General features: G+C 47.3%; 1 protein-coding gene across 3 annotated transcripts in view; it reads right to left on the reverse strand.

Annotated features, from left to right (window-relative positions):
- Nucleotides 1-20,742, reverse strand: part of LOC135917112 (nicotinamide N-methyltransferase-like) — an 83,376-nt gene extending 62,634 nt beyond the window's left edge. The window contains exons 1-2 of one of the 3 annotated variants that reach the window (XM_065450600.2): nt 20,617-20,690; nt 20,467-20,548 (exon numbers count right to left, since the gene is read on the reverse strand). The gene's annotated coding sequence lies outside the window, so the exon portion shown is untranslated. Of the gene's footprint in view, nt 1-20,395; nt 20,549-20,616 lie in introns of those variants that run through there. The other 2 variants (XM_065450610.2, XM_065450607.2) reach the window with 2 other exon arrangements.
- Nucleotides 20,743-27,381: the final 6,639 nt, after the last annotated feature.

Genomic DNA, 27,381 nt, shown 5'->3' on the forward strand with positions numbered 1-27,381 from the left:
CGGTGTTACGTTTCGCCTACGACGTGCGGTATAGCCGGCGCGGATGCAACGGACGCCGAGGCTTCGTTCAAAGCGGCGGACATTTTGGCCCGTTCAGCGCTGCCGCAACGCCTCCCCGCCAAGCGCGTCCCGGCATGTTTCAATGCCACGTGTCTTCGTGTGTGCGTGTGTGTGTGCATGTTGGTGCCCACGCTTGTCAAAGCGTGGCAGCCGGGGAGAGGAGCTCCCCAACTGTGAATCGAGGAGGTCTGACCGGCGCCGGCCCGGCGGATGCGTCACCTAGTCTCAACGTGCCCGAGCGGCGCCGTCACGTGCGCCCCATCCAGAGCCGTTCCTTCTTGCCCTCAACTCCGAGAGTATAAAAGCAGCTACCCCCGGGCGCCAAGCGAGAGGCTCCGATTTCTTCCGTCGAGTAACGTGCTCTCCCGTCTCTCCACTCCGGTCGACCTGACCGGCCGCTCTTTTGCGATGCTAGAATAAACAAGTTGTTCTGTTAGTAGCAGTCGACCCATGCTTTGCCAGGAACTTCGGATGCTTCCAGTTGTGCCCCAGGCCGCCAGGCCAACGCTACCCTTGGGGCTTGCGACCCATGTGCAACAACTGGTGGCAGCGGTGGGATTGCGACAACGGAGGCCAGCAGCGAAGATATGCGGTCGACTGTATGCTGAGCAGCACAACGACCATCCGGGAGCAGTGCAACGAGCCCTGTGTGATGACTGGTTGCCTGCAGCGGAACGACTGCGCTGAATTCTTGGCTGCGAGGTTTGGTGAGTGCTGGACTTTCTTCTTCTGAGTTTTGCCAGGCTTTAATTAGTGTCAGAAACAGAGCTGGTAATTGTGGTCGTCGTTGCTGCCGGGTTAGTTTGCGGCAAGACAATAGTAGGCAGTAAAGAAAGCAGCATTCAGAGCAGCCATGGATTTGAAGTCGTTGCGCAAACCAAAATTGCTGGAGCTTGCAAGAGAGTTGGGTCTGGATGTCTCAGACAAACTCAGAAAACCAGAACTGCTAAGGGCTATTCTTGAGTTAGAAGCTGAGGATGACGAGCTGTCCGAAAGCCTTGAGACCATTGAGGAGAGGGCAAAAAGACAGGAGCGGGAACTTAAACAGCATTCATATTGATACTTTTTGTGCGCAAACAAACAGGGACGAAGAATAGGGGCAACACAAGGACGAGCGCTTTCTAACAACTGGTTTATTTTTGAAGAACTACTTACTTAAATACCCACAGAACTGCGCGATCCAGTCAACAGAGCACCCTACAGCGCATATGATACCCGCTGATCTGCGCCATCAAGTCAAAAGAGCAACGTCAATATTACATATAACACTTGCGATAAACTTGCGTTTCATTGTTAGATAAAGAAAATTCGCTTCTATCATCACATCTTTAACGCATTTTATTGTAAGTGGTTGTTTTTATGCACTTTGCTGTTTTTAGTATGACCAGGTGGCTTTTGTCCACGTCGTTTTTATCGCAAGTGTTATATGTAATATTGACGTTGCTCTTTTGACTTGATGGCGCAGATCAGCGGGTATCATATGCGCTGTAGGGTGCTCTGTTGACTGGATCGCGCAGTTCTGTGGGTATTTAAGTAAGTAGTTCTTCAAAAATAAACCAGTTGTTAGAAAGCGCTCGTCCTTGTGTTGCCCCTATTCTTCGTCCCTGTTTGTTTGCGCACAAAAAGTATCAATATGAATATGTTCCAACTAGGCCGACTCGCAGTTATGCTTAAACAGCAAAAAGAGAAAGACGAGCGCAAACGTAAAGAAGAGCGCGACCTTCAACACACTTTGGAAATGAAGCGTCTCGAGATAGAGATGGAACGCGCTCGTAATGGAAGTCAGGCACAGGGTGCAGGAGAACGAGTATCGTTCAAAATGACTGATCAGATGCGGCCGTTTAAGCTTTGAGAGGACATTGGTTTGTTCCTGGTTAACTTTGAGCGAACGTGGGAGAAGCAGGGGTTCTCTTGGGAAACGTGGCCACAGTGCTTGCTCACTTTGTTACCCGGCGAGGCGGCCGACGTAGTCGCTCGCTTGAAGAGAGAGGAGGCTGAGGATTTCGACAAAGTGAAATCGAGTCTGCTGAAAAAGTGCAGGCTGTCAGCGGAGGCGTTCCGTCGGAAGTTTCGGGAAAATGAGAAAGGGAAAAGTGAGTCATATCTAGAGAATTTGCCTACAGGCTTATGTCAAACATGCAGGAGTGGCTCAAAGAAGAGAAAGCGTTTGGTGACCACGGGAAAGTTCTTCAGTGTTTCGGACTGGAACCGTTTTATAGTCGGTTACCTGAGAATGTGCGGTACTGGGTCTTGGATAGGCCAGACGTTAGTACGGTGGCTAAAGCCGCCGAGCTAGCCGAGGAGTTTGTGAAGTGTCGAGCTCGCGGAGCTAAGAACGGTCAAAAGGGGTGAATTTGGCTCCAAGTTTGAGAGGCCGAAATTCACACCCATGAGAGCAAGGGGGGACACACGTAGTGGGGATGCGAGTGAAAGCAGCCCGACCGAACGTAAGGAGACGGCGGCAGCCGAAGCCGAACGCAGAAAGTGGTTCGAGACGAGGCAAGCGTGCGTGTGTTATACGTGCCAGAAGCCGGGTTACTTTTCGGCGCAGTGTCCAGAAACAAAAACAACAGTCGTGTTTTTGTCATTATGCAGCACTGACAAGAACATGAAGCTTCTCGAGCCTTACATGCGAGGCCTCCTCGTGAACAGGAAAGAGTGCCGAGTGCTTCGCGATTCCGCAGCTACAATGGATGTAGTTCACCTCTCTTACGTAGAACCCGATATGTTCACGGGTGAGTGCGCATGGATCAAGCAAGCCGTGGAAGCTCATAGCATGTGTCTGCTCGTAGCAAAAGTGCTTATTGAAGGACCTTTCGGAGCACTTGAGATGGAGGCCGCAGTGTCATTTATGCTGCCCCCCAGTACCCGTACCTATTTTCGAACAGGTCCGATCACCTCCTGCGCGAGAAGGGGCTTTTGTTTGGTGAGGCTAGCGTTCAGGCCTTAACCAGATCGAAAGTTCTGGAGCTCGCTGCAAAGGCGGTAGTTGCGGGGCCGACGTTGTCGAACAATGAGAAAGGGTGAGAGGCGCAGCAAGCTGATATTCAGAGCACGTCCGAACTGAATAAAATTGAGCCTGTAGCGTTAAAGGCACCCGATACTGGAGAGGAAATGCCCGACACGGGAAAGTTAGAAGAGCTCTCTGCAGATTTGCTCATCGCGCCTACGTCAGACATACTTAATAGGTTGCTAAAAGTCAGCCGGTCGGCTTTGATAGCCGAGGAAAAAAAAGGATGGCAGCCTAGAAAACATACGCTGCAATGTCATGGAAGGTATCGCCAAGAAAAATGCTCGTTTTGTGGAAAGAAGTGGGGTCCTGTACCGGAAGTATCTAGACCGCAGGGGAGTGGAGTTTGATCAGCTGATCGTGCCTCAGTGCTACCATCAGGATCTGTTGCGCTTGTCGCATGGGGGCTCGTGGTCCGGGCACCTAAAAGTTAAAACTAAGGACCGTCTCTTGCAAGAGTACTATTGGCCAGGGTGTTTTTGGTACGCAGACCCCTTTGTGAGGACATGTGACACCTGTCAGCGGGTGGGCAAACCAGGGGACAAATCGAGGCGGCCGTTGATGTTGGTACCTATCATTACGGAACCTTTTAGACGGCTCGTTATTGATACAGTGGGACCTCTGCCGGTAACAACCACGGGGTACAGACACATTTTGACTGTGATCTGCCCAGTGACAAATTTCCCTGAAGCAGCGCCGCTTAAAGAACTCAGCTCAGTTGAGATAGTCAATGCACTGATGATGATGATGTGTGGTGTTTTGTTGCGCAAGGGCCAGGTTTGGCCGAAGAGCGCCATGACAAGTGGTAGTGTTAACGATGTATTATGGAAGATTTGACTTGGCTGTAAGTTGGCCGAAAAATAGTCGCAGTAAAGTGCGTAAAATCTATGTACTCTAAAATTATGGCGATGACTAATGACGAATACTATGAACATTAAAATCCATCGTTGAAGAATGATGCAAAATGAAAATATATAGGATGGTAAAATTACTTGGAGCACTTTTGCCTCGCCAGAGTCCTTGAAACACAAGGGCCTAGAGGCATGTGCTATACGAAAGAGCTATCGCAGCGGCATCCTCTAAAGAGAAGACCCGCTACTTACATGTAGGGCTAAAAACATGCAAGACAACATCTTTCAGAAAACTTAGGACTGCGTTGGTGTCAAATAAAGGTTCTGGGCCGAGTAACATAACAGGATGAAGGGGGATTCGCTGCCGGTATGCTAAGGGAAAATGTTTCTTTCTTTCATGTTCGGCTTCCCGACACTCCAGGAGGACGTGGAGGACGGTCAGCCTCTCCCCGCATCTACCGCATGTTGGAGGATCATTTTCAGTGAGTAAATAGTTATGCTGCCAAATGTGTGTCCTATTCTGAGACGACAGAATAGGACATCTGTTCGGCGTGATTTTGTTACAGAGGGCCAGAATCCTAACTGTGGCTTTATCACGTGGAGCTTATTATTTGTTTCCGCGTCCCATAGGCGTTGCCAGTGGTTCCCTAGTTTCCTCCGTAAGAAAGGCTTCAGATCTGTGACAGGAACTGCAGCGGTGGGATTAGCAGAATACCATGCAACTGACGTGGACTTCATGTCCGCCAGAACATTACCTTCGATGGCCCTATTACCTGGCACCCAGCATTTGATCACTTGCTGGTTAGATACATATGCTTTACATAAGACGGAATGGAGTTCAATTATAACAGGATTTTTGTGCTTACAGAACGATATCAAAGCCTTCACAACACTTAGGGAGTCCGTATATATAACTGATTTTTTGAGTTTTGATTTCCTTATATGCTTCACGGTCGACAATACTGCGTAGGCCTCAGCCGTGAAGATGCTAGTTTCCGGATGCAGTACGTCGGATTCCGAGAAGTATGGACCGACGGCTGCATAGGACACCCCGTCGTGTGACTTCGATGCGTCTGTGTAGAACTCCGTGCAGGAGTGTTTGTGCTGGAGTTCCCGGAAATGCATTTGGATTTCAATGTCTGAAGCGTGTTTTGTAACTTGCATGAAAGATATATTGCATTGTATGAGCTGCCACTCCCAAGGAGGTAGCAGCTTGGCTGGATGCATTAGCCGGAGCTCGAGGGGTGGGACATGAATTTGATCACTAAGCTCCCTCACACGCAGCGAGAAAGGCTGTCTAACGGAGGGACGATTATGAAAGAGTGTAGCATATGTCATGTCGTTAATGGTATTAAAACACGGATGTTGAGGATTAGAGTGGACCTTCAGAAAATATGTTTGGCTGATGTATGTTCTCTGCAGATGAAGTGACCACTCATTTGATTCTGCATATAAACTTTCAATGGGACTTGTTCTGAAAGCTCCAGTGGCTAGTCGGATTCCTAGATGGTGGACCGGATCTAGCATCTTTAGCGCGCTCGCGGCTGCAGAATGATAGATCATGGCACCGTAGTCCAACCGTGATCGAATGAGGCTCTTCTAAAGATTCATTAAACATTTCCTGTCGCTGCCCCATGTGTGGGATAACACTTTAAGTAAGTTCATTATTTTTAAGCATTTGACCTTGAGGTACTTTATGTGTGGAATAAACGTTAATTTCGAATCAAGTATGATGCCTAAGAACTTGTGTTCTTTGTTCACAGGAATTCGCTGACCATACATTTCGATACTGGGTTCTGCAATGAGCCCTCTCTTTCTTGTGAAAAGCACACAAGAACTTTTGTTGGGGTTAACTTTAAATCCGTTTTCTTCTGCCCATTTGGACACTTTGTTGAAGCCCTGTTGAACGTGCCTCTCACATACAGTAAGGTTGCAGGATTTGAAACCCATCTGTATGTCGTCGACGTAAACAGAATAAAAAATGGCTGGCGGTAATGAAGCACGAAGGGTGTTCATTTTCACGATGAAGAGCGTGCAGCTAAGTACATCTCCTTGAGGTACACCAGTTTCCTGTATAAAAGGTCGCGACAATACATTGCCGACTTTCACGCGGAATGTACGGTTGGACAAATAGCTTTCTATTAGGACGAGCATATTGCCACGGATGCCAATTCCCGACAAGTCTCTCAAGATTCCATAGCGCCACGTAGTGTCGTACGCCTTCTCCATATCGAGGAATACGGTTAGGAAATATTGTTTAGGTAAAAAGGCGTCGCGAATGTTTCCCTCAATGCGCACAAGGTGATCGGTTGTGGACCGCCCTTCTCTGAAGCCACACTGAAAGGGATCGAAGATATTGTTGAGTTCAAGGAGATGTACAAGTCTGCGGTTAACCATTTTTTCAAAAAGCTTACAAAGACAATTTGTAAGAGCTATCGGACGGTAGCTTGCCGCCAAGGAAGGGTCTTTACCCTGCTTAAGAACAGGGACCACAATCGCTTCTTTCTATGGGGATGGGAGGTATCCCGTAGCCCAAATAAAGTTGAAAAGCGTGAGTAGTGTAAGTTTGGTGTCAGTGTGTAAGTTTCTGATCATTTCGTACATGACTCTATCAGGTCCCGGTGCAGAGCTTTTGCATGTGGTCAAAGCAGCTCTCAACTCTGCAATACTAAACGGTCGGTTATAAGGTTCATTCTGTCTGGATTTTTGTATTATTGGCTTACATTCTTCTATTTGTTTGTATTTCAAAAATGATTGCGAATAGTGGTTTGAACTGGACACGCTCTCAAAGTGTTCTCCAAATGTGTCTGCCTGATCTTTCAGTGTTTCACCTTGTGTGTTCACCAAAGGAAGTGAATATGTTTGTCGCCCTTTTATCCTATTAACCCTGTTCCAGACTTTGGCCTCATCTGTATAGGAGTTGATACCAGATAAAAAATTCTGCCAACTCTCTCTTCTGGCTTGTCAGCCGGTTCGCCTGCCTTGGGATTTTACTTCTTTAAAATTGATAAGATTGTCCGCAGTGGGGGAGGCGGGTAGCATCCCCCACGCTTTGTTTTGTTTCTTACGAGCGACCCTACAATCCTCGTTCCACCACGGGACACGCCGTTTGCATGCCAATCCATTTACTTGTGATATACATTTAGTTGCGGCATCTATTATGAAGGCTGTGAAATATTCCACGGCAGCATCAATTCCTAACGCGGACATGTCATCCCATGATATACTAGTTGTGCTTCGGAATTTCTCCCAGTCTGATGTCTCAGTCTTCCACCTAGGAGCCTGTGGTGGATATTCGTCTTTTTTAAGTGTTCTTATTAGTACGGTGAAGTGTTCGCTTCCCTATGGATCGTTCGTAACTTCCCATTCTAGTTCAGGCAGTATGGACGGAGAAACTTTGCTCAGATCAATTGAAGAAAAGGTATTGTTTGCAAGACAGTAATATGGGGGTTTCTTCTTATTCAGAAGGCACGCACCAGAAGAGAAAAGGAACGGTTCAACAACACGACCTCGCGCATCTATACGAGAGTCGCCCCACAGTGAGCTGTGCGCATTGAAATCGCCAAGAACAACGTAAGGTTCTGGCAATTGATCAATAAAGGATTGGAATTCATGCTTCGTTAATTTGTAATGTGGGGGTATGTAAACAGATCTAATGGTGATGAGTTTGTTTAGGAGTACAGCTCGAACCGCCGCTGCTTCGAGAGGCGTTTGTGGCTGTAAAAGTTTACATGCAATGCTCTTATGGATAGCAATGGCAACATCGCCCGATGATGCGACAGCACCATCGCGATCTTTGCGAAAAGTTATATACTGTCGGAGAAAGTTTGTGTGTTTGGGTTTTAAGTTTGTTTCTTGTAAACACAGCACTTTGGGATTGTGTTTGTGGATTAGTTCTTGAACATCATCAAGGTTTCTAAGGAGAACTCTGACGTTCCACTGAATTATCTGTGTATCCATATTGGAGGTCAATAGGTGCTGTGTTCACGGAAACGGAAGGGATGCCTTAGATTACAGAGCCCTTTCGAGGCCCTGTAACAGGGGTTTTGCTCTTTCTGAAGCGTTCGAGCGAGTGTCGACGCTCCTTAGGTGCGTGGTGCGCCTTGACGACAGGTGTTGTGTCCATTGCCTCTAGTGAGGCGCCGGACACGTGCTCTTGCGAGCGAGAAGTTACCAGCGGGGGTCCCGCCTTGGGGGGCAAGACCCCTACGCCTACCAGCCCGGAGGTCGATGGGGCTCGCTGAGGGATTTGGCTGCGCCGGCTGTTGCCAGCGCTGGAATGGGCCGGGGAGGTTGGGGCAGCCTCGGCTGCGCCCACCTCTCCGGGGCTTCGCCGGGGCTTCGTTCAAAGCGGCGGACATTTTGGCCCGCCTCAGTCAGGTCAACCAAATCATCATCTGACAACACCACGGGTGGTGTTCATTGTACGGTGCGGGGTTACTGTTATGGGGGTCTCCCCAAATAACACTAGTTGCGGCAGTTTCTCATATTGTTTTAAGTCGCGGAGCTCCAAGAGGAGGTCGCCGCTTGTCATCCTCGACACCTTGTAACCTGGACCAAAAACATCAGTCAGGGACTTTGAAACAAGGAATGGTGAAATGTTTCGCACTGCTTTGTTTTGCTTTTCAGAATGAACAACGTGGAAGCGGGGAAAATTCTGGGTTTCGGTGCGCCCTAGTTTCTGAGGGCGATCAACAAGGGAGTGGAAAGATGTTTCCATGAAGAAATATATACATTCGGCAACAGCGCCGACCACCCACCATGGAGCCCAACGAGGGGACGCGGCAGAGCTTGCATACAAGACTGCACGACGCCAGTCGTACGCCGTCACTATAACCGAATATGGTGTACCCAAGGTTGGATAGCCACGCAGGCTTAATCCTCGCCGCCAGGAGAAAGGAAGTAAACAGAAGAGGAAGTCGGGGTAGTCAGTGCACTACTGTCCATATTTGCGCGAGTTGGTTTTCCTGCGGAAATCCAGTCAGATCAGGGCACAGTGTTTACTAGAGCGTTGACGACAGCCTTTCTCGAAAGGTGCGGGGTAAAGCGTTTACACAGATCAGTGTACCACCCACAGTCGAATTCCGTTGAGAAGCTCCACTTCGTCATGAAGCGCGTGTTGAGAGCATTCTGTTTTGAACAACAAACTGACTGGGAGCTGTGTCTGCCTGGGGTGAGGTTTGCATTAAGGACTGCGCCGCATGCGGCTACAGGGTTTGCGCCAGCTGAGCTGGTGTATGGTCACTCGCTGCGATCTCCGCTTCGCATGCTTCGAGACGGATCACTGCCCTGTCCAATGGCTGCAGACCATCTCTTCCATAAATGGCCGCCTCCTGCGCTGGAGCCTCGCTTTGCAACAATATTCCTTTGAGGTGCGTTAAAAAAAGTTGTCTCAACGGTAATGCCGATGGCTTAAGTCGAGGCCCCTAACGTAGGAATCAGTCTCAAAGTTATTTGTTACTGATGTTTTTCTTCCTGAGGCAGGATTTTTAACATATTGCTTTTGTTTAGTGTTTAGTGTTTACTGTAAGGAACTAGGCAGTAGTATAAAAGGGGAAAGAGCCTGGTAGGGCTTAGTGAGGGTTGTGTCGTGTTTGCTGACTGAGCGGTTGAGTTTCGGCGTAGTTCTAACGCTTGCTGGGAACGAGAACAAAAATGGCAACTCTCTCGAAGTCACTTTGCAGTGTCCTGTGTGAACCTGTACATGAGAACGAGGCCTTCTCTGTGCGCTGCGCTCAAGAAAAGCCGAGGGACGACTGACTTTGGTTATGAGCATCATCGAGCGACATCCCTCCGGACAGCGGATGCAGTCCCCTGTCGATCGGGATCTCCTTCTCCCGGCGGGGCGGTGTGTTACGTTTCGCCTACGACGCGCGGTATAGCCGGCGCGGTTGCAACGGACGCCGCGGCTTCGTTCAAAGCGGCGGACATTGTGGCCCGTTCAGTGCTGCCGCAACGCCTCCCCGCCAAGCGCGCGCAGTCATGTTTCAATGCCACGTGTCTTCGTGTGTGCGTGTGTGTGTGTGTGCATGTTGGTGCCCACGCTTGTCAAAGCGTGGCAGCCGGGGAGTGGAGCTCCCCGACTGAAGCGAGGAGGTCTGACCGGCGCCGGCCCGGCGGATGCGTCACCTTCTAGTCTCAACGTGCCCCAGCGGCGCCGTCACGTGCGCCCCATCCAGAGCCGTTCCGTCTTGCCCTCAACTCCGAGAGTATAAAAGCAGCTGCCCCGGACGCCAAACGAGAGGCTCCGATTTCTTCCGTCGAGTAACGAGCTCTCCCGTCTCTCCACTTCGGTCGACCTGACCGGCCGCTCTTTTGCGATGCTAGAATAAACAAGTCGTTCTGATAGCAGTCGACTCATGCTTTGCCAGGACCTTCGGATGCTTCCAGTTGTGACCCAGGCCGCCAGGCCAACGCTACTCTTGGGGCTTGCGACCCATTTGCAACAATGGGGCAGAAACCTGTAGGCTTACGAAAAGGGTTATACTTAAATTGAGGACGACGTAACGGGCTATAGAACGAAGAATTATGGGTGTAACGTTAAGGGATAAAAAAAGAGCAGATTGGGTGAGGGAACAAACACGACTTAATGACATCATAGTTGAAATCAAGAAAAAGAAATGGGCATGGGCAGGACATGTTATGAGGAGGGAAGATAACCGATGGTCATTAAGAGTTACGGACTGGATTCCAAGGGACGGGAAGCGTAGCAGGGGGCGGCAGAAAGTTAGGTGGGCGGATGAGATTAAGAAGTTTGCAGGGACAACATGGCCACAATTAGTACATGACCAGGGTAGTTGGAGAAGTATGGGAGAGTCCTCTGCCCTGCAGTAGGCGTAGCCAGGCTGATGATGATGATGAGTTCGTCCAATAAGACTCGGGAACGTGACAAACGTGACACTCAATTTAGACGCAGCCTTCTTCTGCACTTTTCTCAACACATGACAATGTTATTAAAAAAGATAGACTTCAAACAAAAAACACATGTAGGAACATAATTTATACCACAGGTGATGTAAAAAAGCTAATATTTAGTATTCAATGGGTCTTTATATTTTTTTCTGACGAAGATGACACAATACGGGTAGTTTGTTTGCCGTACTTGGTAGCGACGTTTGTCAGAAGAATGGTTTTTTCAAAGCAAACATTGTATATTAACTAGGTAATCGGTGACTTGGAAATACATAAAGGGAGAGTCGAACGCGGAGGATGTTGAACTCGAGGATTACCGTACTAATTTCATACATGCGCAAAACTGGCAGTACACAGAATGGTAGGGTGAGTCAAATAAACAAACCTCATGCCATACTACTATTTGATAAATGGCAGCTTGGATAAGGAAACAGTGATTTAAAAGTTACATTTTATTGTTTGCATTTAGATAATTACTCTAAGTCATATCGGCTTAAATGCTTCACCAGACAGTAATACAAGAATAATGGTGTATATGAACGAATAAGTGATAAACTGATATAACTGTAGTTACCAGAAATTCGTGCCATCATCTTCTCATTAAACATTTCCACCACAATAGAAAACCTCAGGACGTCATCGTCTGATGGCCCTGACAAAGTTACTTGAAAAACTTCTAAAACACAAATCATTTCTGCTTTCTTAGTCTTAGTTTTCCCAGTAATTAACCACAAGTAGGCCAGCCATTGAATGGAAAGTTGGCAAAATCGTTCCGGTCTGCAAATCAGATAGAGATTCACAACTAAGCCATCGCCCAATTTCCATAACAAGCGTCCCTTGCCAAAACATGGAAAAAGTTTTTTTCTCTCACAGTGCGGTCTTTTTCGACTGAAACGATTTCCTTCATTCATCAAAGCATGGTTCCTGCAAAGGACTGTCTTGTCAAACTCATTTGGCCATGTTTCTTCATGATTCGCTTTCAAACCTCGGTGCTAACACACAGGCCGATGCAATTTTCCTACATTTTGCAAAAGCCTTTGACGAAGTAGTTCATCAACCGCAGCTTCTAAAACTTTATTCATCCTAAAGTATAGAGATTGATGCAATAATTTCTGGATAATTGCTTGTAGTTTGTGCAAATCAATGACACTGCTTCTAATCCGCTCCCCGTGACATCAGACGCTCCACAGAGTTCTGTGGTAGGACTACTTTTGTCCTCAATAAATATATGGGTAAATTAGAACTTAGTTTTTCTAGTCATATCCGCCTACTTGCTGACAATTGCGTTGTCTACCATACCATAACTAATACTGGTCACCATATCTCGCGTCAGAACGACGTACACAATATTGAAAATCGGTGTGATGACGGGCTACTTCAACTAAATTATTCTATATGCAAAGTTATGTACATAACAAGCCGTCTCAATTTTCTCATTTTCCCTCATGGGATAGACAACAAGCCTACTGAATGAGCTAAATTCTTCAAATACTTAGGCATCACTACTTTTCACAACCTTCCCTGCTGCTTGCATGTGGATAACATTGTAACATCTGCTAACCTCGTTTTTTGAAAGCTCACTTACAAAATGCTCCTTCCCACTTAAAACTACTGGAACACAAATTGTTCATCAGACGTAAACACAAATACGCTGCTGTCATGTAGTGCCGGCACAAGATTTGCCTCACTAATGCCCTTGCAGTTGCACAAAATCGCCCTACTAGGCTCATTAATTCAGCGTACTCTTAAGCATCAGCGCATCATGTTTAAAAGCAGACTCTCGCTTGACAACTTTTTCGTATCACCAAATCACCTGCCTATCCTTTCACAGTACTCTCGCCCTCACACTACCGGCATGGATACCACGTCCCACAGGTGTCGCCCGCCCCAAAGTGCTCACTGTCACATTTTGTTATTTTTTTCCCTCCCTAGTTTCATACCAGAACAGCCTTCCTTACGACATAGCTGCCATCACCAGTTAATCTACATTCACGGAAGTGCCAGCGATTAAACGAATATTGTTTTAACTATTGTTGTACTCCCACCCATGATGCAACGCTCCTGTGTTCGGTATCTACTGAAAGAAGGAGGTATGCTGAACAAAATTTATTTTAAAACGGAAAATTGAGCCAGTTGGAGTCGGTTCGTGGTTACGGGCAGCCTCAGAGACGAGACAAAAAAAAAAAAACAAATCGCGCAGGGCGGGCGCGGAACTTCAACTATGCTTTATTCATGGATAACGTTTCTTTAAATACGAACACAAAATGCGTTAGTTCAGCTATAACAAAACAAGCAGACATTAGAAAAAAAAGGAAATCAAACCGCGAGGATAACTCACGCTTCAATATATTAGAATCTTATATGTCAGTATCGCCTAAATATCATGACAGACTAGCTCAAATTACATTTTTCAAACTCTTTTAAACTAATTTTCACGGTACCCGTTTTATTTAGTGCATTGGAAAGCTTACCCATCAATGTGTCTAATCATGAAGTGCTAACGCGGAAAACGTCGTGGAACATGTTTATCAGAATTTTCCGATCTGCAGTGACGATGTAGTCGTTCACTGGAAGCATGTTAATGGTGGTAGGTGAGCGCGATAGTGATAACATGCCGGTATTGTTAAATAATGTTAAATTATTCCTGTAATAATAGCAACGTGTTTATGCTATTTCCTGTCCAACTGCTTTGGTATTTAACCAGTCAAAGCGAAAGAAATCTGATCGGAAACGAAACGACGCTTTCACGCGTGATACGCAGTTCAGCGGGTTTCCGTAGCCACGCGTGCGTTTACAATTTCCGAGGCATAGAATAATGCTTGCGTGCCTAATATACAAACAGAAATTTTAAGCAATAATTACCATGTAAAAATGCAGTCAAAATACGCAGAGTAATCTCATAGAATACATCCGAAATACCAAGATTTTACCGCGATGTCTCGCCACTTACTGCGTTGTAAGACTTTCGTGGCCAATTCAGAATTATAACTCCTACTAAAATGGGGAACAGCGTTCTGGATTGTATCACTATAAATTGTGCGAACTCCGCCATCATCATCATCGGAGCGGAACTCATGCGTCCGGGCCACGCGCAGCGAGCCTAGCATGGGGAGCAGCGATCACGAAGCTGGGTTTTGGGCTGTTGGTCTGCGCTGCGGATGGTAAAGGCGGTCATTTGCATGCATCCCGCATTCTGTGCCGTCTGGGAGCCTCAGATGGCCACAGGCCCTGAGGCCACATTTCGCTCCACAATTTGAGCGCTAATGTTGGTACGTCGCGGTCCCTCAGTCCATGCCCCAGACGTGGCTGGCCGCGCACAAGCGTGTCCAACCGAACTTCGAACCACCCACCGCTCGGGCTCACGAGCTGCCTGCGATGCCGGAGTTCCGATGATGCCGGTGGCTCCGATGATGATGATGGCAGCACTGCGCCGCCATGCAGCCGGTGTCCCCATACTGCCCCTACCCTGTGGATCACAAATTTATGTCGAGAGAGATAGGGCCTTCTAAGGGCGCATGAGGGTCCGGTGGAGCCAGTGCCTCTGCACCTGGCGGATGGTCCTGCTGCGCATCTAGGACCTCGTCATAAAGAAGGTGGGGGTGCAGGGACCGGAGTAAAGTAAGAGCGGCCTCCACTTTGCCGGGAACAGGCGGCTGAAGACCAGAATCGTAAAGAGTAGATGCGGCATCCCGGGCCCGGTGGAGAGATCCTGCGTGATGAGCGCGTCGGGAGATCTGCACGCGGCATATGGGCCAAAGGATGCGCTCTCGCTCTGGAGCCAGTAACGCGGGGCCCCGCCTGCGTTCCGCGACAGAACATGATCGTGGGAAAGGCGGGCGGCGCCCGTTCGACAGCCAGTAGTGACGCCTGCCTTGCCTGGTGCGTGCCCATCTCCTCTGTGCGAGCTGCAGTTCTGGCGTTCGCTGAGGAGCTTTTCCGCCGCCTACGCCTCTGTTACCGTCGTCCGGCCTGGCGTAGGACTTGGGCGCCTCGTGGCCTCCTCTGTGCGCTTCTCTAGATCTAGACACTGCCATTGGAGAATGACGCTACCAGCGTGGGTGACGTCAACACGATTGTGTCGACATCAGCTCCGTGAGCGGTTGCGTCCTTTGGAGGTACAGCATGCTGACTTCCACAATGTCGGCTCGGGAGGACGTGGTGAGCGTTGTCCGGTGTTTGTGTCAAATCACGGTCAGATGGCGTAAGTTCGAGACCAGTTGCCAACGCCAGTGCCGGCGGCACCGTTGGAGCGACGACGTGTGGTCTCCATGCGGTGGAATGGCAACGACCGTGCGGCTGCTGCTTCCGACGAGCTACTGCGTGACATCATCAGAACGAGGTCGAGGAGGAAGGGCGGACCAAGTGTACCTCCGGGAAGGGTTTAGGGCCTTCTGGTTCCTGCAAGACCTCGCCAACTCGGAGGCTCCACCACTTGATGTGCCGAATATTCGGGAAGCGTACCTCCGGGAAGCTACCCTGATTTAGGGCCTTCAGGTTCTTGGAAGACCTTGGTCACTCGGATGTTGCCTTCTACACTGATCCTCGTTCGGTGCATTCAGTGCAAGGTTTGTCCACCACCGGGAACGCGGTGCCGTCGCTGCAAGTCACGTAGGCCAGTACCGTCATCGCCTTCGCAACGGGCGGGACAGTGTGGGAACTCCGCCATCGTCATCATCGGAGCCACCGGGATCATAGAAACTCCGGCATCGGAGCCAGCTGTCGAAGTAGAGGACAAAGTGACCCGTGAGCGCGAGCGGCGATTCGAGGTTCGGCTGGGCACTCTTGGGCTCAGCCGGCCAGGACTGGGGCATGCAGGCGTGGACTTAGGGGCCGCCCCAATCTCATAGAATCAAGGTCATTTCATCTCCACCAACGTCTCCCAACACACTCTGGGCAGTCCTCAGTAACTTTACAAAACATCGCGGATGTCTATAGTCATTTTCCAACAAAGGGCATTTACCGTTACTTGGCCATGCCCTCCAAGACCTGCGGTTTCACACCAGTTTTCAGTGATGCTGATGCGCTTTTTACGCACGAAAATGAGAGGGCGCGTGAGCTTGTGGAGGCTTACCTCAAAGAAAAGAAGGATCGCTTACGTCAGTCAAAATTGGTATCAGTACATAAAGCGAAGCAACCTTGTTGGAAACGTCGCATGCGCGATGTTTTTGGCGAGAAGTGATTTTTAACAAGTGTGTCACGACCTCATGTACCTGATGGTGACACCGATTTTCTTATATTTTTAAGTCTGTGTTTTCCTGGTTGTTCGTTTGCTTTTTCTTTGTGTTGTCCTGTGTTAGCTGGGGGCAGATATCTTATGTTGGCATGTAAAGAAGTGTTTTCCCCAAGTAAAATATAGCTGAAGTTAAGCGCCCATGCTGAGTAGTTTCTTTCGCTGTTCTTCGTCGTTAGGGCTTCCCACAACCACCATGATATTTACCGCATTTACTCGAATATAGATCGACTGTCCTTTCCGGTAATGTTAGCGAAAATATGGTGTCTCTACCTATAATCGTGACCCAAGAATCTCTACGTATATTCGTGAGCACTCCGTCGCGCCCGCCGTGAGGCCATTCGGGAGATTATCCAGACTGGCTTTCAGAAATGCTGCATATTTAGTGCATTCGAAAGCACCGAAGACGACGTCGTTCGGGGTGCCGAGGCACGCCTGCGTAACTTCTGACGAGGACAACGTCGCTGGTAGTTCCAACAATGATTCAGCTGGTAGAATTGACTGTCGACATTTACTAGCCATGCAACTAAATATGTGTCCTGCTCCAAGTGGTTCGCCTTTTTAAAGACAAACGTATACTTATATCCGAATTACATATATTTATTTATTGGCGAGTTCAATCTATAAGGGTCGACATATGTTCGATTTCAATCTATCTTCGAGTAAATACGGTAATCGGAACTCATGCCTAATCAAAATTGCTGAATGCCTGTAGCAATATGGATGCAGAAGTTTAGACAAGGCTCTGAAACGACTTCCATGAATATCACTTGGTCGACTCACTTAATTTTGCCGTACTTACCAGTAATGTTAACTTTGATGTTACAAATTTTCCAGGAAGCGGAAAAGCTACAAATCAAAACATGAAATTGCACAATTTATAGGTAGTATTTCTATAGCAGGCGTATGGGTGTATCTTTCGGATGATCCTATATTCAATCGTTTTATCGTTGGCATAAAGGAAACACTTGCTTATAGATATCTCCTACGTGACGTTATGGGTGCAAGTTCTCACCGTATGCTCTACTTGAACATGGCGGCCACGATGATGTAATTTGGTCGTATTATCATGGCCACATTGTTTTGCTTTTTTCATGTTAGCTCAGCGGACTGTCGCGTATCGATTATCACTTTAAGTCAGACGCGACTGTCGTGCTATCAAAGCTCTTGCTTACGCAGCCTCTCGAAGTGCTAATTCCTCGACATAGTGGCCACGGTGATAACAATGCAACCATACATTAGGTAAATAACTGGGAAACATATTTCTGTACGTTATACATAAATTGTGTGTTCGAAGTGCTAAAGACAGGCTTAAGTTGAGTGGCACGCCGTAGGGGGGGGGGGGGCTCCTTGCTAATTTGCATCCTGAATTTTCGTAAGGGACACCTATATCTGAGCACACAATCGTTTTTAAATTACGCGCCCATCGATATGCGGCAACCGAGGCTGCGATCGAATAAACCATCCGACGCTCAGCAACGCCATATTTACTGAGGTAGCGGTGGGAATCTCCTTACGGGAAGTCCGAAAAAGTTATGCCTGAGTGTTCTCCCAAAGGATCAGCATAAAAAGCGAACTCTGAGTGCGAAATTACATTGCATTTCTGCAATAGCCTCAAGTAAGCACTTTAATAAAAATTTCGAGTGACTTACTCAGAAATTGCGATGTCATGCGGTGTTTAGGTTACCATAACTCGCCCAATTGTGGACAGTGTTTAGATTGCTTCTCACAGCGAGCACTTCAGCTGTACAACTTGATGGGGTTGTCCTTGCAATTGTGACACGATAGGAAGCAAGCTTACTTCAAAAAATTACGAAAATTCATTTTGCGCAATATTCATTTTTGAAGTATGTGGAACAGCTTTGCTATTAATAATGATGTTTTCTGCAGCAGTTGTAATGCTTCCTTGAAGAGACTAGTTGATCAATTTCGTTTACCGTTGCGACATTAACTAATTTGCGTTCAAAGAAATATTTTTGCGCGTTTCAATGCATTAAACTCGAAATACCGTAACTGCTTAGAAGACGTCTCGTAATGTGTCTTAAGCCACGTTTTCATTTTTTTTATGCGAATTATTTTTTCTCAGTGAATGCAGAAAGCTCAGTCGGTCGCACATGGGAGAACTGAAGCCAAACGCTTTGTCCACGAAGTCTCGGCAGACTTGCGCATCCGCACTACTCTGTCAGCTTTCCTAGCGTAGTACCTCCGTCCTTGTGCCACGTTGATCGCTACGCGATCCGAGGCAATGGCTCTCCGCTCGAGCCCCCGCAGCTTACGGCAGCCTCTTCGACACGCGCCTCGCTGAATTTTGCTGCCCGCCGCTCTCGCTCACGTCTGCGGTCCCGAAGTTGGGCCTCGTGAGCAGCTTGTTCTTCGGCAGTACGCGCTACACGCGGCCTCCCCTTACGAGAGCACGCAATATACAAACTGCGTATTCGCTTCTTTGCGCAGGCGCGGAAATACAGCAGATGGCGTGTTAGCAACCACCTGTCACACCAAATGATCAATGTGCGCAACAATTATTAGCGCTCCCTCGACTCAGCTATACCGAGCAGCTAGCTGTCAGGAGCGAGGGTAGCTGTCAACCACATTGCGTTCACGAATGGCAACATCTCTAACGTTACCAATCACCACAAGACCTGTCTGTCGGCCACCGCACAATTGATTCCAAAATATCTGTCCAGAAAGCCCCTCTCAAATTTCGCATACGCCCTTCTGCTCGTCCAATTTACTAGCGTGGTATCTGTCGCTTCGTCGCATTCACCGCTTCGAGGCACCCGTCTTGTTGAGCCCGTCGCTTACGGGCTGTCTCTCGGGAACGGTCTTCGCTGCTACTCGCCACCAGTTTCCCAACCTTTCTATTGGTACGCCAGGTGTGAGCAGATGTCTTTCTGGTTTGCTTTGCCTTCTCGTAGAGGGTGCGGAAAGTTTGAGGCACGGACAATGAACGATCTATGGGAGGGCACGCATACAGCTCTGCTGTAAAAAGAAGTTCGGGATGTACAAATATGCATTGTCCTACGATTCGAGAAGCGTAATAAAGCTTCAGAACCTAACCCTACAATGTTTTTAGTGAAATCCGCAGACCTACAATACCGTCACCTAGGTAAAACCTAAAATGACAGCTTCCTTAAATTCTAGCTGTGCAGTATTGATCCTTGAATCTGGTAACTTTTTGTAAGATAGAGGCGATGATATGAGCATAGCAACACCTATGGGGTGGGGAGCAGACGCTGTGAAGACGTCAATATTACGCGTACTCGACTGCCGTTTTTTCCGTTTACGTATGAGTAATATGGCGTTTGGCGCTCTACAGCAAGGCATCGATATGACTGAAATGTTTTGATTATTGAGAGTTTACATAAATGGCAGAAGCGTTCTCAAGAGGCTCCTTGGCAAGCTAAGTCTTGTTGGCAAAGTAATTCATAATTCAACTGCTCTGTTTCCAAATTAAAATAACTTCAGAGTTTTACGTTCCAGAACCGTGATCGGAGTATGAGGCATGCCGTAGTGGGGAACTCCGGATTAATTGTTACCATAATTGGCTATTTAACATGCACAAGGAAATGTTCAGTTGCTGCGAAATATATACTGCTCACTTTCGCAAGAAATGCCGAAGACCTCACTGTTTTCATTTTCCCTAATTTAAATTTTGCGGTTTTCCATCGACACATAAATTCCCGCATTTTGACTTTTCTGTACCAATGTTGCAAGAAGCAATCTGTTGTTCGATACAGCAGATACCAACGAGTGTTTAGCGACAATGACAACGGTGCCAGAAAAGCGCTGCTTTTCTGCCATGATACGTGCCTTACGGGCATTGTGAAGAAATAATGTTTGTTTAGCGTGAGAGCAGAGCGAATGAACACATTTTTTAGCCACACGCGTAGCAGTGCTGAGCACCACGTTTCTACGGCGATGCCAAAAGCTTGTCATCCTCCGCTTCTGCTGTCTAGTTGCGCAGGGATTCCACTCTTGTCACCACTCTTTAAAATGATTAAGTATCAGTGTCCACCTTGTGTCGAAGTGATACTTATTATACGATAAAAAAATGCCGATAACGTTGTTTTACACAACGAGCTAGTAGCTTATTTTCCCTTTTAAATTTTATATGAAGTGGCAAGGGTGGCACGTGTTGATTATGGCTCTTCTACAGAATCGCTGATGAATGGCGGCACAACTTTCAGGCTTCGGAGCTATTGCTCTGGGGCTTTTAATTCTACTGAATTTAATAACGCCAGTTTTTTTCCTAATTAGTGAAAGCCTCAAGTATTCCCTTCATTTGCTGATTGAAAAGTGGTTGGCAAGTCCTCAAGTTTCTTTGCTACTAACGTAGCCGTCGGAGCCGTGCTGCACAGGCAATCTGACGAATTAGCGATGAGGGAAAAAAAGCCACACAGTACCTGCAGAAAGTAGGAACAAGGCAGCCTGCAGCCTCAGATCACCCGTGTTAAAATGGTGCGTAGATCTGCGAAGGCGGTTTACCTGAAAAAACCCACCGAAAGGAGTCGCTTTAGCTGGGCCACGTGGCGCTAGCGTGCATGACAACGTACTTCTCGCATGTGTCGTGGGTCGATAAGGTCCGCTTCGAATGAATTCAGCGAAGCTTCGTACATGGCGATAACTGGCGAGGCGGCCCCACGAATCTGCCGTATGTAGGAGTTATATTTGTTCGCTGCTAGAAATGAGCTAGCCTGGAACCTGCCAGCTACAGAAAAAAAAAGAAACACGCTTTGGTTGCGAAATTTTCGGCTCTGTGTTCTAGCAATTTTCGATAACACATGCGAGGCTTTATATATTTCCCGCTTTTATTTCACATAATGTTTCGAGTTGGAAGGCCACGTTTACGCATCAGCCGCATTCTTCTGTCAACAAGCTGCGCAAACATCTGCGCAGACCCTCTGTGTCAACAATGCTAATAAAAGTAGCCTGAGCGCCATTCTCTGGAGAAATGCTTATTGCATTTCTATATTCATAGAAATTGTATTGGAAGGCCGAAATTGTAATGAAGTAGTGTAAATCCACTTAAGAATGAAGCAAGGATGCCCCATGTCTCCATTGTTGTTCACGCTTTGCATAAAATGCACAGAAAGACAACTAGAAAACGGGCAATTAGCATTTTATTTGTGATACCCGCGTGCAACAAAAGTTCCCTGCACTGATGTCTGCGGATGACATAGTGCTACTGGCAGACGATGCAAGAGATTCACTGACACTGGCCGACATGTGTGGTAACCCAGCGACAAATGTTGGCCTGAAATTTAGCACAGACAAATGGGTAATTCGATCTATAATGAATAGACGAGTAACTACTTGGTGCCCATTCAACAGCAAGTCAAGCAATAGTCAAGCAATACAAATATCTCGGCATATACAAAAACGAAGGAAGAACCAACTCAAGCACCCACCAAGACAAGCTGAAATTAAAAGGGAAGCGAATGCAGAAATAATGAAAGATAGGGCAATTTTAATTAATATATGGGGTTTTACGTGCCAAAACCACTTTCTGATTATGAGGCACGCCGTAGTGGGGGACTCCGGAAATTTTGACCACCTGGGGTTCTTTAACGTGCACCTAAATCTAAGTACACGGGTGTTTTCGCATTTCGCCCCCATCGAAATGCGGCCGCCGTGGCCGGGATTCGATCCCGCGACCTCGTACTCAGCAGCCTAACACCATAGCCACTGAGCAACCGCGGCGGGTAGGGCAATTTTGGGCCACCACAAGTATGAGGTGGTGCATGGAATTTTGAAATGTGTCATGGCGCCAGAGCTGACGTCCGCAAATACCGCCTTGTGCCTAAAATCGGATATATTGCCGGAAATGAAAGAACCAAAAATCGCTCGGCCGGTTGGCTTTAGGAGGCCACGCAAAAACACAAATGAGGCAGTGCAAGGGGATATGCGTTGGGCCTCGTTTGAAGTCAGAGAAGCGCCGAACAAACTTAGTTTTGAAGAAAGAACCAGGAACATGGAACAAAATGAATGGGCGGCTAAAGTGCGCAAGTATCTAAACCTAAAAAGCGTGAACACCGGATGGAGAAAGAGGTCAAGAAACCTATGAAACAAGTACAGGGTATTGACAGTGTAGATAGACAACCCGGGGGTAACCAGAAAGAAAGTGAAACAAAGACAGCGAGTTGGATGCAAAGAATGGAAACGAGAAATACCATGAGGATCGACACGAATGAGAAAAAAATTCGAAAGGAAACTTTGTACGAGAACACGAAGGGAAGTGCCTTGCTATTTCAAGAAGGTCGAGCTGGTTGCCTAAGGACAAAAAAAAAACTCAGTGCCTTCCTACTCTGTGAAGGAGGATGACCAGCGAAGCTGTGTATATGGGCTCTTTAATGGCGAACTGCACCTCCCACGCGGGTCGGCCCGGCATCGCACTATCTACGGAATCGGCCCACGTATGGGGAGTGCTTAACGCCTGTTTCACCTCCGCCGCGCGTCTGGCCGCTACTGCACTATCTCCGGGATCGTCCAACGTATGGGGAGTTTTTTTTTTTTGCTTACCATGCCAACGACAGGAAAATTTTCTTGGACGGTAGAGGTATACAGCTTCGCGGGAAAACATACCGGATCAAATATTAGCAATTGGGTGAGGGATGTGTATGCTGCAGCAAAAATCCGGAGACCACTCAGCACATCCTAATGGGATGTGATGGGATTCCCCCAGCGAGAGCAGTACGCAACGTAAAGCTTAGAGAAGCGCTTGGATTTAATGTACACAGAAGTTTCGACTGGTCAGCAGCCGAGATAAGCAAAATACGTTTAGAGAATTGGTGAAAAAAAAGCAGGGAAGAGACTGATACGATCGGGTAGATTCCATGTATTATTATTTGTTTTGAACACATATACACAGTTAACAGGAAAGGGAAAGTGAGGAGCAGGCTGGCAACCCAACCAGTTACAGCACCGGTACAAATCAGATAGGAGAAGGTAAAAGAGATGTATACAAGGATGCTATAAGGAAAACCATTCATAGCATACCTGAGTAATTTATGCAGGCTAGGTGACGATTTCTCCTAGCCCCGTTTCAAATGGGATGCCAATAAATCGACATCATCGCGGCGGAAGCGTGCACAACGTACTCCAAGCATGTGTCATGGGTAGATAAATCCGCTTCGAATGCATTCACCGAAGCTTCAAACATTTAGATAACTGACGATGCGGCTCCACGAATTTACGGACCTACCGTAAGTCGGACTGGTATATGTTCGCCACTCGAAATAAAATACCAGGGGTTAATCTACGCATGACTGCCATTGGCTGTTTTTAAGCAGACGCTCTTTCGACGCTAGCGCCAAGCTCCGCTTCAGTTACGGCCCTAGCAGGAGGTCGAGACTTTGGCAAAATGACGACGCACACGATTGTTTACGTTGTCATGGCAACAGGCAGAGTTGCTGTGCGGTGCCTCCTCACCCTAGCGCTCTTTGCTTTTTCTTTTTGGTTTCATTATGATGACCCCTGCGCTCCCTCTCCGCCCTTCCCCATGCCCCGCGCACCTTTAGTTTTGGTTTCGTTTTGCCTGTCCGCGGCGCGTATTTTTTTCTATCGGGTTCGCGCGCTGCCCTAGGCATTGCTTGTGAACAGGTGCGTGGTGCGCCATGGGTTCGTTATGCGTGAGCACGCTCGCAGTCTTGTCCATACATTGAGTATACCAGCGTGTGCCAGAACATATATAAATTCTCCTTCAAACACAACAGATCTTTGGCCTAATTTTATTGACTTCCGTTTGCGAAAACAAATATTTTCGCATAACTTGGTTTGATACACGCCCACAAAATGAACAAAAGGGAAAAATGTATAACGTGTACATGACTACTAAATAACACCAAAGTTCAGACAGTGAAAAAAGAATAAAACTCAAGAAAACTCGAGGGCCGTTTCATGTACACGCATATAAAACATATTTATGTAATGCCCTAAAGTGCAGGATAGCTTCTGATATGCGCACTGAGAGCTTCTGATATACTCAATATTGCACAAAACTGGATGACACATGTGACATCGTCATGATAACTAAATAAAAGGAAAATTCACTGGTAATGGCAATAACAATGACATGCAACCACGTAATTTATAGAATAAAATGCTAACATTGTTTTATTAACAGACATGCCAAGGAAAAAATGCGTGACATGTTCACTACTACTGAACAAAAGGAAAAAAAAACATGGCAGCAGAAAAATACCATCGTACTAAAAACGGGAATACACATTATCACAATATTCCGTTTCGCATCACGTGTCAGACGTAATCAATGGATGGCTAAGACAGCCGAATTGAAAACCGCTAATTCTGGCGTGTATTTCCTTGACAATCTGACGCCACATAAGAAACTTCTCGGGATAGTGAAAGCAAAAGCTGAGGAGTATCATTAGCAGTTCGCGTGGTATGAAAATGGCAAGTTTTTTTGCGCACAAGGTGCCTGGTGATTGAGCACTGCGCATCGACATTGAAAGTGACCTTGATAAGATTCGCTGAATGACTTCTTTTCTTTTATCCCTTTGCATTATTTGAATTGCTAGTGTTACTGCTGTGGCTATCTTACATGAAGCCATATATCATGATGCTAAATCTTTAAATCTCTTGTTCAGTGCCCCTCTTTTAAGAAGCCGGACAGAATGGCGATTTTCAATTTAAACATACGCAGTCTTAGAAACAAACAACCTGACGTGCTGCTTGATTCATTAGATCATACGTTTCATTTTTTGACCTTCACTGAGACCTGGTACTCACGTGCGTTCGATGTAACATTTTTCGAAGGATACAAACGTGAAGGTGTGTATAGACCGAATTGCAGGGGTAGTGTAGTGTCACTATATGTGAAAGAAGATATATGAGGTGGTTTCTAAATTTTGTTGTGTTTGCGCGCATTATGAATCTATTGCCGTTCATTGTGTAGCATTTCTGATTACCTAAGTGTATCGCCCCCCATCAGAGGATACTGAAGAATTTTTTTGCTTTTATAACTACGGTTTTTGAACATGCGTCCTTAAGTAATTGATTTATTGTCCTTGCTGGTGATAATAATATTGATCTGCTATTACTCCGCCCACACAGTAGACAATTTTTAGATGTCATTGAGTCATTCTCGTGCATAAACTTAACAGGGTTACCCACCAGAATAACAACTGTAAGGGAAACTCTACTACGCCTATGTATAACTAACCATGATATAAATGGTGTCAATGCTGGTGTGCTAACAACTGATCTGAGCGATCATTTATCAGTGTTTTGTTTTTTCCCTGTGACAAAGAAATAAAAAATTGATGTTAACGATGCTCCTGTTACATATCGCTCTTTCAATGCGAATGCCTTGCCGGCATTTCATGCTAGTATTGAAAGTATCGACTAGAGTGATGTGTACAGAGACGAAAACCCTAACGTATCGTATGATTTGTTCCTACAACATGTAAACAACTGCTATAATGCTGCTATCTGGCTGCAATACTATATAAGGCACAGCAAGTCCAGGAAATCATGGATTAACAGAGTTCTTTACGATAGAATTGGAGAACGAGATAAACTATACCATAACTTCATTAGACTAAGAGACATATCTCTATTACATGAACACAAAAAAGTTCGCAACAAATTCAGATTCAGATTTGAAGAGAGCTCGTATTCAATATTATCAGGCAAGATTTTCTGGGGTCTGCTGTAATCCGAGGAAAGCTTAGAATTTGGCACGTCTGCTCATAGGGAAAACAACTGCTAGCCTTCCTACAACACTAACCATTGACGGCGTTGAGTTCACTGAAGCCAATCTAGCCGACGAATTCAATAATCATTTCCTAACTTCAGGTGCAGCAGGTCAGACAAATAGTACAAGAAATGATTGTGAACAATACATTTCTTCTTCCTGTAGAAGGAGGAATAAACGTTTATTGTAGAACTAGCACTTTATGATCGCCGGGCCTAAGCCTCATATCCACGAAGGGACGTCGAGGGCTTGCCTCGCCGCCGCTTCGCGGGCGTGCTGGGTCGCCAAGGTTTGGTCGTCGAGGGCAGAGCTCCGCAGAGCCTCATGGGACATCGACGAGAGAGTGGTGGTGTTAGTCTGTGTGTACTGTGCCAGGCACTCCCATAGCATATGCGGAAGCGTAGCCGGGTGAATTCCACAGCACCGGCAGTTGGGGGTAGAGTAGACGTCTGGAAATATAAGGTGGAGGCGGGTGGGTGAAGGGTACGTGTTTGTAGTAGACGCAGGGTGGTAGCCTGCGCCCGGCTGAACTTTCGGTGAGGCGGGGGAAGGTTCGGCGACTGAGGTAAAAGGACTTAACGAGATCGTTATAAGTTGTCTGATTGCCCCTGGTGTCCAACTCATCTCCAGTGACTCCGGAGCGGTGGACTAGGCCTCGCGCAATGGAGTGGCTGACCTCGTTGAGATTGAGGAGATGTGGGTGGACAGGGCCCGCATGGGCCGGGATCCATGTTAGGGAGATTATGCTGTCTTTAGAGTGTGGTGCCTGGCAGAGGATGCGAAAAGCTTGGGGAGAAATATGGCCTTTGCTGAAGTTAGTAACGGCTGAGCGAGAGTCACACACTATGGTGTGACAGGTGGGATCTAAAGTGGCCAGGGCGATGGCCACTTCTTCAGCCGTCTCGGCAGCGGACCTAGTGATGCTGCAGGCGTGGTGTGGGACACCATCGCGTGTGACGACGGCCACAAATCGTGTGCCATGGGAGTATTGGGCTGCATCAACAAATGTGACACCAGGTACGTGGGCAAGGACATTTATGATAGCTCCGGCCCGAGCTTGGCGCCAGGCCCTGTTATATCCAGGGTGCATGTTTCTAGGGATAGGGTCTATGTAGATCTAGCTACGGATGTCGGTCGGGATTGGTAGTTTGGGGCCCTGTTGCTGATGGTTGGTGAAGCCAAGCGTGGACAGAATAAAGCGCCCCGTTTCAGTAAGGGTGAGCCGTTCAAGCTGAGAGCGTTGTTGGGCTTCAATGAGTTCGGAAAGGTTGTTGTGAACTCCCAGTTGGTTGAAGAGTTCAGTGCTGGTGCAATGCAGGAGACCTAGTGCTTTCTTGTAGACTCCTCGTATGAGGGTGTCCAGCTGTTTTGCTCAGCCCGGTACCAGTTGAGGTACGCAGCAACGTAGGTAATGTGGCACATGACAAAGGATTGGACGAGTCGGAGAAGGCTTTCTTCTTTGAGTCCCCCTCGTCGGTTAGATATACGTTTAAGAAGTCGTAGGGTGTTTTGATTTGGGCACAGATTTTGCTGAGAGCCGAGGCGTGTGACCGTTGGTAGAGATGGTGAGACCGAGAATCCGGATACTAGGGACGTGTGTGAT

The sequence above is a fragment of the Dermacentor albipictus genome, chromosome 4, assembly GCF_038994185.2.
Source record: "Dermacentor albipictus isolate Rhodes 1998 colony chromosome 4, USDA_Dalb.pri_finalv2, whole genome shotgun sequence".
NCBI classification, from domain to species: domain Eukaryota; kingdom Metazoa; phylum Arthropoda; class Arachnida; order Ixodida; family Ixodidae; genus Dermacentor; species Dermacentor albipictus.